This window comes from Lissotriton vulgaris, chromosome 1_1, assembly GCF_964263255.1.
Source record: "Lissotriton vulgaris chromosome 1_1, aLisVul1.2, whole genome shotgun sequence".
Classification (NCBI taxonomy): Eukaryota; Metazoa; Chordata; class Amphibia; order Caudata; family Salamandridae; genus Lissotriton; species Lissotriton vulgaris.
The window spans coordinates 247,023,509-247,037,417 of NC_141685.1; the positions used below are offsets into that span (position 1 = coordinate 247,023,509).

The window sequence follows — 13,909 nt, forward strand, 5'->3', positions numbered from 1 at the left end:
GTATCTTCATTGAATTATGTGTAAAACGTTGATGTGTTTTACTTTGCACAGAAATCTGGAGTGCATTTATAATGCAATTATTTGCAGAGAGAGGGAAGGGATGAAAGAGGCCAGGAGTAAGAAAGCTCAAAAGGAAGCGAGTGCAGGATAGAGAGGGAGGGCAGGAGGGAAGGAATAGACGCAGGAGAGAGGGAGGGCATAAAGGAGTGTGAGGGCATGAGGGAAGGTAGGAAAGTGTGAGAAAGGCAGAAAGGAGAGGGCGGCAGGTAAGAGAGGGAGGGCGGAAAGGAGAAGGAGGGCTAGAGGAGGAGAGAGAGGGAGAGTGGGCAGGAGAGGGTAAAGAAAGCACACGGGCAACAGAGGGTGGGCAGAAGAGGGTAGGGAGAGCACGTGGACAACGGAGGGTGGGCAGGAGATGGAGGGGAGAGCACATGGACAACGAAGGGTGGGCAGGAGAGGGTAAAGAAAGCACACTGGCAACAGGGTGGGCAGAAGAGGGCAGGGAGAGCACAAGGACAACGGAGGGTGGGCAGGGGAGGGTAAAGAAAGCACACTGGCAACAGAGGGTAAGGAGAGCACATGGACAACGGAGGGTGGGCAGGAGATGGAGGGGAGAGCACATGGACAACGAAGGGTGGGCAGGAGAGGGTAAAGAAAGCACACTGGCAACAGGGTGGGCAGAAGAGGGCAGGGAGAGCACAAGGACAACGGAGGGTGGGCAGGGTAGGGTAAAGAAAGCACACTGGCAACAGAGGGTGGGCAGGAGAGGGTAAGGAGAGCACATCGACAACGAAGGGTGGGCAGGAGAGGGTAAAGAAAGCACACTGGCAACAGAGGGTTGGCATGAGAGGGTAGGGAGAGCACATGGACAACGGAGGGTGGGCAGGAGAGGGTAAAGAAAGCACACGGGCAACAGAGGGTTGGCATGAGAGGGCGGGGAGAGCACACGGAAAATGGAGGGTGGGCAGGAGAGGGTAGGGAGAGCACAGGTCAACAGAGGGTGGGCAGGAGAGGGTATGGAGAGCACATGGACAATGGAGGGTGGGCAGGAGAGGGTAAAGAAAGCACACGGGCAATAGAGGGTGGTCAGGAGAGAGTGGGGAGAGCACACGGACATCGGAGGGTGGGCAGGAGAGGGTAAAAAAAGCACACGTCAACAGAGGGTGGGCAGGAGAGGGTGGGGAGAGCACACGGACATCGGAGGGTGGGCAGGAGAGGGTAAAGAAAGCACACGGGCAATAGAGGGTGGGCAGGAGAGGGTGGGGAGAGCACACAAACATCAGAGGGTGGGCAGGAGAGGGTAAAGAAAGCACACGGGCAATAGAGGGTGGGCAGAGCACACGTCAACAAAGGGTAGGCAGGAGAGGGTATGGAGAGCACATGGACAATGGAGGGTGGGCAGGAGAGGGTAGGGAGAGCACACTGACAACGAAGGATGGGTAGGAGATGCTGGGTCAAGCAAAATGACAAAGGATGAAAGGCAGGAACAGAATGAGTGAGAAACACAGAGGGGGCGAAGTACACAAGGGAGCCAGCTGGAGGAAACACGCACTCTCATAAAGTGGTGCTTAAATTAAAAGAAAAAAGTACCACCTGAAATAGTGAGCCGTGGATGGACAGCAGTGCGTCCATAACGCTAAAGAAGAGAAAAAAAAAGAAATAAAGTAGAGGGAGGAAAACCTACCGAAGCTAAGAATTCCAAGCAAGCAAAGGAGAGTGACAATGAACCGAAGTAGAAATGGGCGGGCGCTAAGTCCACTGTAAAGTACCAAAACGTCTGGCAACAGACAGAGGTGAGACATAATAAAAATAAAATGATGTACACAGTGGGCTTTGGATCCTGTCAGAGGAGTATTGGTCACTCACCTCCTGGTACAGGACAGCGAGGGCGGGAACGGGGCACAGGACAGCGAGGGGGGGGAGGGCGGGAACGGGGCACAGGACAGCGAGGGGGGGAGGGCGGGAACGGGGCACAGGACAGCGAGGGGGGAACGGGGCACAGGACAGCGAGGGGGGGAGGGCGGGAACGGGGCACAAGACAGCGAGGGGGGGGGGCGGGAACAGCACACGGTGTTCAATTATTCTCCTGGCGATGTGATTACTGCCAAAATAGTCCACTTCAACATAAGAAATTCAAGGCATAGTGCATTTAATCAAAAGTTTGCTAATCCTCTTAATAGCACCATGCCCTGCTCCCAATTAGATAAAAGCCATACAGAAGAAACCATTTAAACCTTTGCGTTTTCAGTGGCAATGTAAACCGAGTGCATTCCAGATGATTTCTTGTTAACTGCAGTCAAATAGTAAGCCTAAACTTGCTCTAAATAGTATGGCAACCACGTGCTTGGGCGATACAAGTCTGAATGCAACCCCCTGGGCACCAAAAACAAACAAGCAACGGAGAGTGAAAGGGGAGGGGGGGGCGGAACGGACAGCGGGAGGGGGCGGGAACGGGGCACAGGACAGCGAGGGGGGGGGGCGGGAACGGGGCACAGGACAGCGGGGGGGGAGGGCCACGTCCAACTGGAGTTACTGAAGTGAAGAAGGACTACAACTCCCAGTATGCACTACACTGACCGAGGACAAGTACAAAGCATCCTAGGAGACATTGGACGTTGTAAAACATTGAAGAATCCCATACTTCTGTCGAAATAAAGATTGACTACAGTTCCAACTGGTAGGATATAAATAATACGTCATACACTGGAACGAGGCTAGTGTCAGCTGAATAAAAGTGCAGGGGGTAGGGGCGTTGGAAATATCAATGGAAGTAAAGACACACCGACGTGCCACAGTTAAATGCGTATTAACAATGGGAGTGTGAGTCACAAGACCCGAATCTGATGACCTCCTACTTGGCAGGTACGTAGACGTATGTAAAGCGCTCTGACACCTTCGGGTAAAGTTCGCGCTATATAAAATTGCATAAATAAAAAACGTCGCCATCACCCGACGCCCCCCGTGCAGACGCCGCCCCCGCCAGGGCCTCGCGCCTCGGTGCAGCTTATCACTGAACATACCTGTTGCAGCAATGGCAGGAATGCGGCCCCTGGCTCCAGGCCCAGGCCGCGGCCTGTTACAACAAGAGAAGGGGGAAAAGAAAAGAAATGTGTCAGAAAGGAAAAAATGTAGCCGGAGGGTATGCAGTCAGGAAGCGACCGTGGAGGGTCCGACCGCAGGATCCAAACGAGAGACAGGGCAGCAGAGGCTACAGTGCAGCACCCGGTAGCCCCCTCCAGAGGGACTGTGGTTTGGCCGAGCAGGCGAGGTCAGGTCAGTCTTCCCCGGGCCCGGCGGTGATCGCGGTGAATTCTCGGCTCCTCCAGTCGAGCGGGCCAATCCAGACACGGCAGAACGGGCGAGCCTCCAAAGCACCCGGGAGTCAGCCTATGGCAGTGCGGCTCCCGGGTCAAGCCTGCGATGACGCTCCTCGCCCTAGCCAATCACCACACGGCAACAGTGGTGACGCTGCGCCGCACGGGCCAATCCCGTCGCGGCGTTTGGTGAGGGGGCTCGGCTCTCCCGTCCAATCGGAGAGCAGCGGGCTCGTTTTCGGTCGCGTTGGTACCAGCAAGGTACGGGGCCCTTCGTCGGGGGTTTACTGATCCCGGGTCGCGGTGGTGAAGCTGCATACAGGTTATTTTAGTGCGCTCTGCTCGGGGAAGAGGGAGGCGGGAAACGTGGGGACGGCGGGAGGAGGGACACAAGGCAGGACAGCAGCAAGCACGGCCCGGCCGGACCAGATTCGGGGGCGTTCCCGGCGTCGCGTGACGTCGGCAAAAGCCAAAGAATCTCGGGAACGCCCCCGAGTCTCCTCCGGCCATGACGGACGCCTCTCTGTTCCAATAGCTAGCCTCCATTTATGGAGCTAGCCAATGGGACGGGGGGGCGTATTCCAGAGTCACTACTGCAATCAAGAGATTTCTCTGGAGGCGGAGCCTAAAGGCTCCGTTCCCCAGCGAAACCTAAAAAGTGAAGAGTTTGCAAAAGTCCTTCGAGCCGGATTTGAACCAGCGACCTAAGGATGACAGTCACTCCACTACAGTCCTCCGCTCTACCAACTGAGCTATCGAAGGCTCTGACGATGAGATGTAGGTTTAAACCCTGTCCAGCTAAACAGCTCTGTTGTGTAAATACTTCATATAGCTGTAAGCCCAATAGATATTTAATTTAAAAGGAAAATGGGTGAGCAGTGATCGCTTTTGATGATATATTTCAATTTACTCTTTTTGGGATCCAAAAGATAATAATGGGGTAATGATGTCTAGTTATATATATATATATATATATATGTGCAGCGTTCAAACACCGTAGATTTCCAGGTATTGGATCAGTTATATTTGTTGATGGTTTTTTGAAATGTATTTAGGGTGTTTCGTGTATACTTTGGATACATTATTACTGTCGATTCTGGGTAACATTTGTTATGGTATTTTATGTGTTCATTTTTTAGGTTCAGATGCTCTTTGAAACATTAAATAATTAAATGTGTTTTTCGGGGCTTCGTTCATTTTCTTTATTATAAATATGGTGTTCACGTATTCTGGGATTCATTGTTATTTTATTCAAGAGTATAATGTCAAACCTCATCAGGTGTTACATTTTATGTTTCTGGTCTGTGATGTTTGTAAAGGTAATGCAGTCACTGGGGGTCACGGTGGTCACCAACGTCAGCGAGTCCCTGTCTGTGAAACGCCCTCAGACCCCAGGGGTTGGTCTTACTTAAAGTTCAGGGGCTGGTCCTTGTAATAGGATCTGTTTAAACACCAGAAGGAGACCAGAGGGGTGTCCCCTCTGACCCATCAGAGCTCTTATATGCTGTGGGTGTAACAAAGATGATAATAGGAGGAGACTGGGTTGAAATGCTGAGCCATTGTCTGCCCTTTGCCCCTCGGCAGCACCGTCTCCACGTCAGTCCCACCTCCTCTATGAAAGAGGCCTGCAGGAATCCAGTCTGAGGGGTCAGAGGGCAATCAGAGGTCACCGGGCCATAGTTGTATCAAGGAGGGGTGCTTACTTCCGGTGCCCCGGGGCCTCCGTACTCTGGGCCCCCAAACTAGGGACCAGGCCCCCCTATTAACACCTGACTCAGAATAACAAGGCAGAGCAGCCGAAACCTTACTGGGCACCCACATGTGTGAAAGGAATAAACGGGGAAAAGAAACTGCACCCTGACCCTATCCGTGCACACTTTTTACATCCGGTGTAAACATAGATACATATTTTGATTTATAACTTGTTTACATTTGACATGAATAAATACGGAAACATTTGTACTCTGAGTGTTTTATTTGCCTGCCCAGGCTGCAGTCGTATCCTAGCTATATTTAAAAGTTTACTCCATTCAGTTCTTTTAAATTCGAATGATGTCAAATAGCAACAACACAGCAGAGAATGCCTACAAATGTGTGTTTATTGCTTTTAACCTCAGATGTTTACTTTTGTAAACACACACCGCAGAGGCTCCTCCTCCGCTCTCCCAGAATGCTGTGCGGGATTATTCGGGGTCTGCCCCTGACAAGGCTGCTGATGCCCCATCGCTGCTCCTTGGCCCTGTGGGCTGCGAGTGCTGTTTATTAGGTCTCGTAGAGAGACCTATTGCAGTCAAACCAGAAAGCTGAGGATTTGTAGAAGTGTACGTGCTCGTGAACGCGCTTATATCCCCCTGCCTTGCTCTTCAAAGGCTCCCCTTACCATTTGCTCCTGCCTCCCCGCCCACTACTTCAAACTTCACGGCCGCCAGGCCGTGACTCGCATTTCTGCCCAGCAGCTTCAAAGGGATCTGCTTCCCCGCCCACTGCTTCACACTTCACGGCCTGACGGCCGTGACTCGCATTTCTCCTTCCCCCTCCCCACAGCAATGCCAAGAGCTTGTTTTTTCTTCTGTCTTCTGTGATTTGCAGCAGACACAGCTGACTATTGTTCTCTCAACCATCGGCATGTCACCAAAGGACTGCGGTGACAAGACGCCGGGGTGTGAACTTGACTCCAGCGCACACAACCATGTCTGTAGCGCTACTGTAAACACAATTCACTCTTCCAGCATTGCGTTGCAAAAGGGGGTTCGTGCGCATTTATCAACATTTCTATTTACCCACTTTTCTGTAGGTGTCTCTTCAGCTCGCTCACTTAAACCAAACCATTCAACCTTTTGCAGCAGCTAATAGCGTAGAAGTAAAGCATTTTGTTTTTTATCTCACTCCATCTATCCTTTCTCTCCTCCTTCACAAACACCTATCTATATACATTCCTCCATCTATTCCTCTCATTTACTGTTTTCTTCTGCATTTGCTCTCTTTCTCTCTTCACTCATCTGTCTCTTGTCCCTCTTAGCTCTTTCCACCATTGTTCGCCTCCTTCTTCAGCCTCCCTCAGCAGCTGCCTTCCCCCCCTGTCTCTATCTCAGATCCTTAGGTCTGCTGATAAGAGTCCCCCAGCCAGTAGTAGGGCGTCATGCCAGACACTGTCCAATGAATCATAGATGCTGCCTCGGCGCTGGTTGTTCTCACAGTCTGAGTACTAAGAATTCCAGACTCACCGAGAATAATAAAATATTTCCGCCTTCTGTGCCCATGACCTTCCAAAGAGATCTGTACACCTAAGCATCATTCTAAAGGAGCACAGTACACGAAACAATCACCAGGTCAGCGTACACAAAATATCTCTAAGAGTACTGACTTCACTGAGCTCTGAACACCAGAGCGTCTAAAGGGAGCCGTGCATCCAAGGATCTACAGGGCTCTGTAGGTCTAAAACACACAAGCATATTTATAGGGCTTCTCAACCTGCAGGGCCCTGTACACCATGCAGCCACGGTAAACATGTACATAACACACACATGTACATACATATCTAAAAGGCTGTCTACACCAACGCATCTATTGGGCTCTGTACACCAAAGTAACTGAAATCCGCTGGTCCCCTGAACAAAGAAACCACTATAGAGCTCTGTACTTCTAGAATCTATAGAGATCCGCACACTTGAAACAATCATTCACAAATCTCAGTAAAAACACACACACACATGCAATAATGTACACCGAAATATCTCTGGGGCACTATCCAACAAATATCTATAGGGGTCATGTCTTCTATACCCGGCCAGTCCGAGGGCTCTGAACCAAAATATCTATAGGGCACTATACAACAAATATCTATAGGGGTCTTGTCTTCTATACCCGGCCAGTCCGAGGGCTCTGAACCAAAATATCTCCAGCAGAGAGTAGTGTAGACTCGCTTAACCCAGTTCTCACAATCCAGCACCTTTCGCAAACACCCAAAACAAACATCCAATTCACAGAAGCGGCTAGTGGGAAATTGACAGGCCGAGGCATGAGATGCTAACACTGTCTCTGAAAGGACATGCAGTAGCCATTTTTAGGTCTCGCGCCTAGCGATGCACTTCTCGCGCAGCTAGAGTCCTTTTGACCGGGGTTTCATAACGGAGCCTGGACTACCAGCTGAATGCTCCGCGTTGCATCGACCTTAGGAATACGATGGGCTGAGTCAGCCCTACAACAGACTGAGCGTGTGAGTGACCTGCATGTTACACACAGATCTTTGCAGCTGGTGCTTAACCCACCGAGCGATCTCACCAGCTGCTCCAGGCTTTGGAAGCACAAAAGAAATGTCCGTCCTGAGTTTTCTATAGAAAAAAGCGTGCTTTATGGACATTATAGGTAACTTTCCACAGCTTTGACAAACAAAACACAGTTTTTTCTGTGCACTGCAAGGAAACCTAATCTACGGTGCCTGCCTGCTGCAGTGAATAGTGTTTGTTGTTAAGGTGTTGACTAACACCCGCCTTGTTTATAATACTATCCTCTACGCATTTGGATTAGATTAGATGAGTATTGAAGAGGTTTGTCAGTGAAGAGAATCACGCAGTTCTCTGCTCTCTGTGACGCATCTCTAACAATCGCGAATAAAGAATATTGTAGACTGATGTTTTGTTTGATGATGTCTGCCAGGGTTTTTAATTGATTGTGACGTCGTTCAATGGATAGTTCATAAAGACACATTTCGCTCTAGAAAGACTAATATCTCGAAAAGCACAAGGGACTAATTGCCAAATATCAATGTTCACAGCAAAATGATCATACGTAGCGACCTATTGTATGTTCAACTGCTCTAGCAATTTTACTGTTTGTTGGATATCAAAGTACGTGGCCTTTAACTTTTCTAAGCTATGTATACCCATATTACACTGACAAATAGGTAAAGTTTATGATCTCTGCTATCAAAAACCTAAATACGTTTAAAGCAGAAAAAACAGGCTTATTTAAAGCAGCAAAAAACAGAGGCCAAAAAATATATTAGAAAAAAACAAAGCATTTTTCCCATTGACCAAATACTGGGCACGAAAATATAATCTAATGAAATATGTGACAATGTTATTTGTTTTCACAGTGAACTACATAAATCATGATGATATACAAGATCTAGATCTCCCTATTAATGTATATATTTTTGCATGATTGTTACCCTCGTTTATATTTACGTTCGGTTTTAATGGCTGCTAGGGTTGCTTTGGGTTTACACTGAACAGCTCAGTGCTGGCTTGGAGTAGTAAGGTCAGTCAAGTGCCAGGTTAAGTTTGGCCAAAGACTATCTCAGGCTGTTAGAGCTGGGAGGAGCCAGTGATGTCAGCCTCATGCTACTTTTCGTGTACATCACCATCTATAATTCCCTGGCAGTCAGCGCCCACCCAAGCCATGTCCACATCTGGTATTGTTTGTTACTGCTAACTCTTTCACACGTACACACACATGCATACACACACACACACACATTCACAGGAAGATTTTTCTGTGCTTTAAACTCTCGCTGCTGACATCTTCAGTTATGTAAGAAAGGTCATCAGTTTACATCCTGGCAGGACCAACTCACACACGTGCTATTTAGTGCTAATTCTTTCACACCCATGCACGCACGCACACACATGCACACACACACACACATTCACAGCAAGATTTTTCTGTGTTTTAAACGCTCGCTGCTGACATCTTCAGTTAGCTAACAAAGGTCATCAGTTCACATCCTGGCAGGACCAACTCACACACGTGCTATTTAGTGCTAATTCTTTCACACACATGCACGCACGCACACACATTCACAGCAATATTTTTCAGTGTTTTACACGCTCGCTGCTGACATCTTCATTTATGTAATGAAGGTCATCAGTTCACATCCTGGCAGAACCAACTCACACACGTGCTATTTAGTGCTAATTCTTTCACACACATTCACGCACGCACACACACACACACACATTCACAGCAAGATTTTTCTGTGTTTTAAACGCTCGCTGCTGACATCTTCATTTATGTAATAAAGGTCATCAGTTCACATCCTGGCAGAACCAACTCACACACGTGCTATTTAGTGCTAATTCTTTCACACACATACACGCACGCACACACACACACATTCACAGCAAGATTTTTCTGTGTTTTAAACGCTCGCTGCTGACAGCTGGAGAGTGCGGGTCTTCAATTCTCATCACATTCTCTGCCTCTCCCATCATACCATCACTATAAATTGCCTGGAATGCGTCTCACACAAAGCCTCCCTTTACCTGGGGAATGCTTCTGAGGAGCACACTGCCCACAGCAGAAAATTATTAACTCACTCTATCTGTCTATCCATCGCACTCACTCTATCGCCAACACTATATCTATCTATCGCACTCACTCTATCGCATCCCCACAGCATCACTCAGCACCACCACAGCATCACTGAGCACCACCACCGCATCAATCAGGGGCACCACATCACTACTATGCGCTACCACAGCATCAATGAATGCCACAGCATCACTATGTGCTACCACAGCATCACTTAAAGCCACAGCATCCCTTGTCGCAACCCACAACATCACTCAGCGCCACCACAGCCTCAATCTGTGTAACCATTCAACAACAACTGGTTCAAATATGTTCTCTCAATGTTTCAAGCTTTATTACAAATGTCACAAAAATATGTTAATATTTCACTTCTGTTCTTGGATTTTAGTCACAATAAAGTACACTGAACATAATCTTCACAAAGGTTATTTACCAAAGTTTAGGCTATTGCCATTATAAATTACAATAACTTTTATTTAAGTATTAATTAAGCCACTGTTATTTGTAATATCAATACATCTAAGTCACGTTAATACAATACATATTGCATTACAAATGCTATAGGTGTCACATTTGCGAAAGTTAAAACTATTGGCATTGTAAATGACAAAGCTTTTAATTTCGCTATTTTCAAAACTAACACATAAATAACAAATTTGTCATTTACAAGACCAATAGCTCAAACTTTCCTAATGCGAGACCCATTGCATAGCAAATGCTTGTTTATTTATTTATTTATGCGTTTTTATGTAGCGCAGACTTTACCCGATTCATATAGTCAATTGATTAAGGCCGAGTTTGATCTGAAAGGACACGTCCACCTTAGCTGACTCCCCCATGACCTGGCCGAGCTGACTCCACTGCCTCCAGCTGAACCTGTTCAGGCAGTCCCTCGCCCAGTGGCCGAGTAAGATAGCATCAAGGCACAACATGCCATAAACCATTCACTACATACAAACCATGTTATCCACACACATACACCTGTCCATGTTCCTTGTTTATGGCCAGTTTTACGATGAGGAGGTGCCCGATTTCATTGGGGTTTCATCGATATCTGATGGGAGTTCTGGGCCTGGCTGGGTAATCCATCACGAACTGGACATCTAAAATGTGGGTTGGCCGTCATGACTTCGCTTTTTGCTTTATTGTGGAAATATGTATATGACCGTATTGTAAACTAAAGAATTCTTGCCTGCAGCTGTTATTTTTGTATAAAAGGAGAAGGCTGGTTCTGTAAAAACCAACAGTCTCCTGAGAATCTACGACCCGTGCTGTTGTACTTCTAGGACACTTGTTACTTGGTTGCAGCCAATAAAACTCGATCTCTGACTTCACCTAGAAGACTCTGTGTTTTTGTGGTCCGGAACAGGGAGAACTCAGAGGTCTTCGGGTGTTATCCCCTGGCACCACTGGGTTCCTAAAAACCCGGCACCTCAGCCCTCCCCGACCAGGCATTATCTCTTATTAGACATCAAAAATAAACACCAGCAGTGTGGGCCCTTGTGTCGCACTAGTGCGTTTTACTGAATATCTTTTAAACTTGTACGCTTTACTTTTCGTGACCTCACATTCTTAGATTCAACAACTACTGAGCACCCAAAATCTAGGCATTTTTTCACAACATTCTGCCTTGACACACGGAAGAGATGAATCAGGGTGGTACTATACCACCCAGGGGAAGAGACTGATTCCCCAGGAAGATACAGAACCAGACGGTACACTAAACACCATTGGAAATATGTGGTACTGGAACTCAGAAACCTGATGTAGTCCTCAGGGACGAAACGCGTTGACTGGGCCGATTGGAAAAAAGTTTTGTCTGAAAAATGAATAGAAGCTGCATTATGAAACGCAATTGCAAGACTCCTGAAAATTGAATATTGTGGAATTGCATCATATTGAATATGTTGCTGGACTTTTGATGGCTTGAATCTTGGCTGAAAATAAAGTAACATAGTATACGCTCCTTTTTAATTTGATGTTTTCTCATTAGTGCTATGCTGTGATGTTATAACCCTTTAGTGTCTGTATTCTTAATCGGACTGAAATAGACTTTATGAATTATAAAAATGTAACCCATCTGCTATGGATCCATTAATAATGTAGAATGATCCCTGCCGGAGAAACACATGTTCGTACTAATGTAAACCCTTCAGGCCTGAGTAAAATAGGAATTACACTTTTGTAAAGTTGATAGACTCAGGGCCTCACTTAAAAGACCCTTGTGCCCCATCACTTTTTTTGATGCAGCGCAATCAGTGTGCCACACTGTGCCATATGTACAAGCTGACGCATTGTGTCCAGTGCATCAGTCTGTAGAGCACTGCGGCGCATTATATCTGCGCCAGGTATAAAGTATGCTGGGTAGGTGTTTCCATGCAAAAAAGCCTTATAGAGCGGGTGCAGTGAAATTCACATTTCACTGCGTCACGCTATGATTTCACTGAGTCAAAATCCTTTTGCCTGCTCTGCCCAGGCGTAAGGAGTGACGCAGGGCTTTTGCAGTGGGACTTTCCTATGTGATCTGACGCATTGCTGGAGTTGCATCGGTTTTATGAGCAACTCCAGCAATGCATCACTTTTGCGCCAACAGATGTGCGCCATAGAGCCCTCTATTGTAAATACAGCGCATCCATGGTGTCGCAAGGACATTTGGTGCGGGCGCAAGGAAACTGATGCATCAATGCCGGTGCGTCAGTTTCCTGTAAATGAGACCCTCAATGTGTGATCCTGTCACAATAATCTGCAGAGGTGTGTGGTGGATGTTTCCTTCTCTTTGTAGTTTTGAATACAAGGAAGCAGGTATTTGCTGAAAGAAGAATATCTGAGTGAGGAGCCCCTGCCATGGAGCGTCCTTTGGGAGTCCCTGCGACTAAGGTGGGTACAGACAAGAATGATATACGATACTAGTTACGTTCTAGCACGGATGAAGACACCATATAGGAAATGTAACACTATGAGCAACAGCTGGCTCGTTGGTCTAGGGGTATGATTCTCGCTTTGGGTGCGAGAGGTCCCGGGTTCAAATCCCGGACGAGCCCAGTCACAAAACAAGTGACTTTCAAATATTCAGGGTTGGTTTTGCATTTGATTACACCTGACGCACTCAAGGCAAAATTGTCAGCCCTGCACCACCGAGCCAGATGCAGAAACAGCTGGAGGAGGGGCGGGGCAGCGACCCCGCCACATCAGCAGCCAGGAGGGGTTTGTTTTTATGTCATTCGTTTTGAATCTGAGACAGAAAGGTGAGCCGCGGGGGTGCACACTGGACACAGCAGCAGAGCTGAGACCCCATCCAGACACAAGGGTGACTCTAAGAAGGCCGTAGTTATATTTCTAATGATCAGGTTGTTTCTGTACAGAGTGAAGTTAGAAGGACGGTCTCTGCCCTCCTTCACTCAGATTGGTGCATCCCGAGATGCGGGAATTCTGGGGCTCTTTAAATGTCCCGTGTATTTTCTTTGGCTCAATAATCGGACGGACGCGTTTAAAGCGCCTTGGTTCTGATTGGCGCATTCTGTGGCACAGTCCCCTGGCGGGTGGGGTCGTTAGTGGCAGAGGGGTATTTCAAAGGCTTATTCTCTGGTCAGTCATTGTGATGTGTATTTTTAGGGGTACAATAACGACCCCAGGCACCCTTCATAGTGATATTCTGTAGTTGTGGTTGTGATGGGCATATTCTGGGCACAAGGACCCTGCTCTGTATATTCTGTGCCAGGCTCCTGGCACTGGGAAGAAAGAGGCGCAGGCGCTCACCAGTCTGAGAGGGGGCAGGGGGTAAATGAGACCCGTGAACCCGGAAACAACTCCTCCGAGCACAACAGCTCCGGGGTGTGTTTATTGGAATCATAACAGTCACAACAATGCATTATGAGCGGCCGAAATAGCTCAGTTGGGAGAGCGTTAGACTGAAGATCTAAAGGTCCCTGGTTCGATCCCGGGTTTCGGCAGATACCTTTTGTTGACTTAAACATCAACCATCACAAGTTTAGAAACTTGGGGAAGAAAACGTTGAATTAACAACATTAACCTTTTTATTCTTCATTCCTGCCTCCTCCTCATTTTTATTATTTATACGAGTCTTGCCTTGATACATCCTTCCGGTACAATCCTTCTATTTGTGAGTCTCACACCTTGTGCACAGGAGCCCAATCCCACAGTGTGTCACACACTGCAGGCACAATCAGACACGGTGAGCTGATTCTATTACAGGACACGGAGGCGAGGATTATGCTTCTCAATCTTTACTGCAATAAACACAGCAGCCAATGAAAATGGATATT

At 47.6% G+C, this 13,909-nt stretch overlaps 3 non-coding genes across 3 annotated transcripts; 2 read left to right on the forward strand and 1 right to left on the reverse strand.

Moving 5' to 3' along the window:
* Positions 1-3,990: 3,990 nt before the first annotated feature.
* TRNAY-GUA (transfer RNA tyrosine (anticodon GUA)) lies at positions 3,991-4,076 on the reverse strand. The gene is given in 2 exon segments: positions 3,991-4,026; positions 4,040-4,076. It is a non-coding gene; the product is annotated as a tRNA-Tyr (tRNA).
* An 8,519-nt stretch (positions 4,077-12,595) lies between these two features.
* TRNAP-UGG (transfer RNA proline (anticodon UGG)) lies at positions 12,596-12,667 on the forward strand. Its single transcript has one exon. It is a non-coding gene; the product is annotated as a tRNA-Pro (tRNA).
* Positions 12,668-13,503: 836 nt separating this feature from the next.
* TRNAF-GAA (transfer RNA phenylalanine (anticodon GAA)) lies at positions 13,504-13,576 on the forward strand. Its single transcript has one exon. It is a non-coding gene; the product is annotated as a tRNA-Phe (tRNA).
* Positions 13,577-13,909: the final 333 nt, after the last annotated feature.